This window comes from Mesocricetus auratus, unplaced genomic scaffold (genome assembly GCF_017639785.1).
Source record: "Mesocricetus auratus isolate SY011 unplaced genomic scaffold, BCM_Maur_2.0 Super-Scaffold_100021, whole genome shotgun sequence".
Lineage (NCBI taxonomy): Eukaryota > Metazoa > Chordata > Mammalia > Rodentia > Cricetidae > Mesocricetus > Mesocricetus auratus.
The window spans coordinates 30,010,787-30,017,112 of record NW_024429202.1 but is presented as its reverse complement, the minus strand read 5'-3'; the positions used below and the strand labels follow the sequence as shown (position 1 = coordinate 30,017,112).

At 40.8% G+C, this 6,326-nt stretch overlaps 1 pseudogene; it reads right to left on the bottom strand.

Moving 5' to 3' along the window:
- Positions 1–1,380: 1,380 nt before the first annotated feature.
- On the bottom strand, positions 1,381–1,790 carry LOC101831501 (annotated as a pseudogene).
- Positions 1,791–6,326: the final 4,536 nt, after the last annotated feature.

Below are 6,326 nucleotides of genomic sequence, written 5' to 3'. Positions count from 1 at the left end.
GCCTGATGTGGGCTTCTGAAACCTCAAGTCCATGCCTAGCGGCACACCTTTTCCAACAAGGCCACGTCTCCTAACCCTTCCCCAAACAGTCCACCAACTGGGAACCCAACACTCAAGCATATGAGTCTGTGGAGGCCATTCTCCTTCAGACCACCACATTTGGCTCTACTCTCCAGTACAATGTTGAACAGAAGTGATGAAAGCATGTGTCTTTGTTCTCTTCTAGATCTTTTTCAATGGGCAAACGTTCAGTGTTTCATTCATTGGCGTGAGGTTAACTGTCTGGTTACCACAGACCACCTAGTCAGGATTTTTTTCCTTCTCTTCCTACTTCATGAGAACACATTGGTCATGGTGTTCAGCCCTTTTTATATGATGCTGAATTAACTTTGTTTTATTTTTTAAAAGGAAGAAATATTTTTCAAACATGTGAGGCAGGTGTTAGAAACATACATTTCATCAAATACTATGTTACACATACTTTCACTGTCTTCCTGTATATCCTGTTCATTTAAAAAACACACTCCTCAAGATCAGTAAAGCAACTTTACCTTCAATGATATTTTGGGGGGGGTTTCTTTATTTTGTTTTGTTTTGGGTCTTTCTTTTAAATTTGGTTTTGCTTTGGGTGGGGGAGGTTGCAAGGGCAGAGGGCACAGGGCAGATTCAAGGAGACAGGAAGATAAGTGGGATCAGAATACATGAGGGAAAGTCCACAAAGAATTTATAAAAGTAAAAATAAAATAAAAACAACAGTGAAGAACCTCACTATCTTTATACACAGTATATAAAGTGGTTATACTTCTTGGTATCAAGGGCAAATTGCTACCACAAACCATGCTTCATCACTGGAAGGCGGACTTGACTTAACTGCCATGCAGATTACTTGTTTGACTGTGGTAAAGCCATGTTACAATGAACTTACGCGGTGGCAGCAGTAGCGGAACCCACAGAAACACAAATACTCAAAATGATGTGCTTTGCAAGTGCAAGTACCTATATTTGAGGCACAGCAGTCAAATAACAAGACAGATTTAATGTAGATGGCTAGAAGGATACACGGGTCCTAACGTGTGAAAAAAAATGTCCATACGGAAGAATCTGGGATTTGCAGTGAAGCATAACTATGTAATGATATCAAGAAAGGTTCAGTAATTTTTAAAAATTGAATTCTTCAGCTGGGCACTGATGGTGCATGCCTTTAATCCCAGCACTCGGGAGGCAGAGGCAGGCGGATCTCTGTGAGTTCAAGACCAGCCTGGTCTACCGATCGAGTTCCAGGACAGGCTCCAAAACAATACAGAGAAACCCTGCCTCGAGAAACCAAAAAAAAAAAAAAAATTGAATTCTTCAGTATCCCAAGTTAGGCCAAAGGTTCAGTTACTTCCTGGTGAATTCAGAACAGTTTGGGGAAGAATACTTTACCCTTTTTCTCTTCTTTTCCCCCTCTATGTGATCATTTCTTTACTTACTCTTTTGTTCCTTCTTCTGGTCCTTTGTTTCTTTTGCTCTGAGAAGTCATCTTCAGTGGAGCTGGGATAAGACCTTTCCCTCTTTTTCTTCCCCTTCTCTTCATTGATTCTTTTCTCCTGAGAAGCCTGCACTGTGTCCAGTTCTTCATTCTCCTCCGCGCTGCCCTCACTACTTGAGCTGCTGACCTCAAACATGATGTCCTTTTGGGGGGATCTACACTGGGAAAACTGTGGCACTCAGAAATCAGATGACCAGGGTAGCTGCAGTTTCTTGCAGCCTGCTCTGACATTGCCCTACCTGCAACCTGAGACTGTCATAAAGCAGATAAGCAGAGTCACGCTTGAAGTCAAAGAAGAAAGGAGAACCATTTGGGGGAAGGACAGGGACTAAAAAGTGGGGAGATCAGAAGTAATGGAGGGCAATATGGGAGGACAAATAAGAACAAAGTATATTGAAGCATAAATGTGGTTATGTTATAATGAAACCTGTGACTTCTGCATGTTAATTTAAAAAATAATCACGGGCTAGGCAGTGGTGGTGCACACCTTTAATCCCAGCAGGTGGATCTCTGTGAGTTTGAGGTCAGCCTGGTCTACAGAGCTACACAGAGACACCCTGTCTCAAAAAAAACAAACAAAAAATAATCATGGTATCAATCTGTGTTGACATGCATATCATATATGTATTTATATCAGTAAAAGTTACAACAGTAATTGACATGCATTTAAATGCATATTACATAAGTATATATCAATACATAGATATAATAATTTTTAATTAAAATTTTTTAGAATTTCATACACAAATATTGCATTTACATTATTTGCATCCCTTCCTCTCCCCCTTCCAATTCTTCCCATGTCTCCCCACTCCCTCTCAAATTCTTTCCTTCTTCTTCATTTTTCCTCTCTCTCTCTCTTTCTCTCTCTCTCTCTCTCTCTCACACACACACACACACACATTTGTATGACCTGCTGAATCCATTTAGTGTTACTTGTAGTATGTGTGCTTGTTTAGGGCTGATCGCTTGGGATTGCCTAACCTGTCAATCAGGAGGCTTGTCCCTGGAGACAACTGATTCTCCCTCTCTTAGCTGCCAATAATTGCCTATAGCTCTTCATCCAGGGGTGGGCCTTGTGAGATCTCCATCCATGTTGGCTTGTCCATTAGTGCTGTCATCATTTTGTTCAGGCAGTTTTTGGGATTTCATGGGTACAGCTTCCTTTTCATTTATGGAAGACAGTATTTATAATTAGGTGTCCTGGCCTCTAGCTCTTACAGTCTTCCCACCCCTTCTGAACTGTCCGCTGAGCCTTAGGTGTGGGAGTTGCACTGCTGATGTATCAGTTGTGACTGGGCACCCTGTGGTCAGTGGCTCTCTGTATCTGACCAGTTGTGAATTTCTGTAGTAGTCTTCTGCTGCTGCAAAAGCAGCCTCTATGGTGACAGGTGACAGTCACACTTCTCTGTGAGTGTGAAGACGTGTATTTAGAATGCAGGAAGGAATTGCACTGGTTTAGGAAAGTGGCAGTAGTAGATTCTCCTTTAAGGTCCCTTCCTCTTTCATCATATTTTTCTTCAAAGGTCTACACATGGTTCTGCTGGTTGCTTTACTTGGCTGTTTTCTCTATTAACTACCAATTTCTGCATCTGTTCCTAGTAACTGTTTTTTTTTTTCTTTTGACTACAGTTGACGTTTTCCTTGACATGACAGATCTCTAATTCAATGCTGGATAGTATAAACATTGTACCAATGAGGTCTTGTGTTTTTGTTGTTAATTTTAAAACAAGATTTAGTTATTATGTATATAGTGTTCTGCCAGCATATATGCCTGCAGGCCAGAAGAGGGCACCAGATCTCATTATAGAGAGTTGTGAGCCACCATATAGTTGCTGGGAATTGAACTCAGTACCTTCAGAAAAGCAGCCAGTGCTCTGAATCCCTGAGCCATCGCTTCAGCCCTTTGCTAATTTAAGCTGAGTCTGGTGTAGCCAAGGTTGACCTTAAACTCTGGTCCTTCTGCCTCCGTGTCTTGAGTGATAGGACTGCAGGTATGTGATACCAGGCTCAGTGTTTTTTAAAGAAAATGTATTTAAATTTCTGTCACATGTATTGATATAAACAATAAGATATTTCCTTTCACTAGATTAAAATTTTTCTAAAAGAAAAATATTCTAAAATATTTTTCTGTTTATGAATATTATTCAGCCTATAAAGATTTCCTTTTCCTATAATAGAGTATATTTTATTTCACTCACTGGAACACCCTTTGCTATGTATGCATTCATAGACTTATAACTCACATATACCTTTTTAAATCAGTTAGTGAAAGGCAAGCTTATAATAACAGAAAAACATCCCTGCTGGTTTAAAGTAGAGATAACTAGGTTATGGAGCCCATGGTGGTTGAAAGTGCTGACCTAATGAGCTGTAGGACCTAAATATGCATCCTGGTTGCCATTCTTACCTTTGCTTCTTCCTGGGTCATCAAGTATCATTATCCACAAGTAGGACTATCTGGGAATGGAGTGGGCTTTTCAAACCTCAATGCCCACCCCCAAGAGACACACCTCCTCCAAAAAAGCCACACCCCCTAACCCTTCCCAAACAGTTCCACCAATGAGGGACCATGTATCCAAACATGAGTCTCTGGGGACATCCTCATTTAATCTACCACAATATAACTCTTTGTCTATCAATAAAGAATGGCCACCAGTTTATTAGCCTCCTGCCAGGACTGCTGCATGTCTGAATTTGAAATCCTGCATATTATAAATAGTTCAACCTTTTCATTTCATTGATAGGAAAGCTGAAGTTCAGGAAGATTTTGAAACTTCCTTACAGATATGGGCCAAGTCAGACCACGGCTCTTTTTGCACTGAATACTAACACCATGTACACTGCATAGTAACACCTTGTACATGAATCCTAACACTGTGTAGTACATGCATCATACCCTTCACTGTTTGAGTAGAAGCTCCTCATCCCCATGACCTTGTTACACTGTGCCACTTGTACTGGGAGGTGGCATCTCCTCCTAATTTTGCTTTGGGGGAGAGTCTTGAATATTATTTCTCAGAACTCTAGTGTTTCTGTAGCAACCTTAAATTTAAATATATATCTGGGAGGGGAAATGGCTCAGTGGTTAAAAACATTTGCTCCTCTTCCAGAGGACCCAAGTTTGATTCCTAGCACCTATGTCAGGAGGTTCATAACTGTCTATAGCTCTAGTCTATAGCTCTAGCCCCCTGGCCTCCACAGGCCTCTCCACTCACGTGCCAATACTCACATACAGACATACACACTAAAAACAATAACAAAAGTTGAAAATATTACACACACACACACACACACACACACACACACTTGGGAAGAAAACCACACACTATCTCCTTCCCTTGTCCCATCAAAGGCCACAAGCTCGTGCAAAGAAGAGCAGGTGTTGGTGTGAAAATCATCATACTACTTTGTCACATCAAAACTAAAGAGTTCAGTGATGGCTTTATTCTTTTGAGGGGTATGGGTGGATAATTGTCTACTTTAACCATTTCCATTTTGAGAAGGAATAGTCAAATAAAGCTACTCTTTTTTTAGGTTTTATTTTATGTATATATTTTGCCTGTATGTGTGTGCACCACATGCATGCAGTGCCCTCAGAGGCCAGAAGGGGGCATCAGATACTCCTGAGACTGGAAACACAAACAGTTGAGAACTGCAGTGTAGGTTCTGGGAATCAAACCTAGGTCCTCTGGAGAAGCCACCAGTACTTTACCACCAAGCCATCTCTCCAGTCCACAAAGCTACCTTTTGAAAAGATTTGGCCACTTGCCCACTCTGGGATCTCCTGGCCTGGGGACTACAGGCAGTTCGGCTCACCCCTGGCCCACCAAGCAAACATGAGTCTGCTGAGAGCACTTTGCTAATCCAGCTCCAACCCACTGGGAGATGGATTGCCTCAGACCGGCCTGCACCCACCGTGAGACCCATTAGAGTATTGGACCTGCTTGTACCCACTGGAAGAGAACCTTGGACCTTACCCACCAGGAGAGGAAGAGACCCCACCTGTACCTACAAGAAGAAGGGATGGGAAGATGACAATATAAGAATACATTCAACAATAGAAAAACCAATATGATGCCACCAGAGTCTAGGGACTCTACACCAGCAAGAACTGAACATCCCAACACAGATGAAGCAGAAGAGAACGACCTTAAAAACAACTTCATGAAGATGATAGAGGCCCTCAAAGAGGAAATGAGAAAATCATTTAAAGAAATGGAAGAAAAGACAAACCAAAAATTACAAGAAACAATTAAATGGTGCAAGGTTTGAAGACTGAAATAGAGACAATTAAAAAAAACACAGTCTGAAAGAACGCTGGAATTATAAAAGGTGGGTAAATGATCAGGAACTACAGATGCAAGCATAGCCAACAGAATACAAGAGATGGAAAAGAGAATCTGAGACATTGAATACACTAGGAGAAATAGATTCATCGACCAAAGAAAATCTTAAGTCCAACAAATCCCTAACACAAAATACCCAAGAAATATGGGACACCATGAAAAGGCCAAAACTATAAATAATAGGTATAGAAGAAGGTGAAGAAACCCATCTCAAAGGTGCAGAAAACATATTCAACAAAATCATAGAAGAAAAATTTCCCAACCTAAAGAAAGACATGCCAATGAAAGTACAAGAAGTCTATAGAACACCAAATAGAGTGGACCACAAAAAAGTCCCCTTGGCACATAATAATTAAAACATCAAACATACAGAATAAAGAAAAAATATATGAGCAGCAAAGTAAAAAGGCCAAGTAACATATAAAGGCAAACCTATCAAAATCACA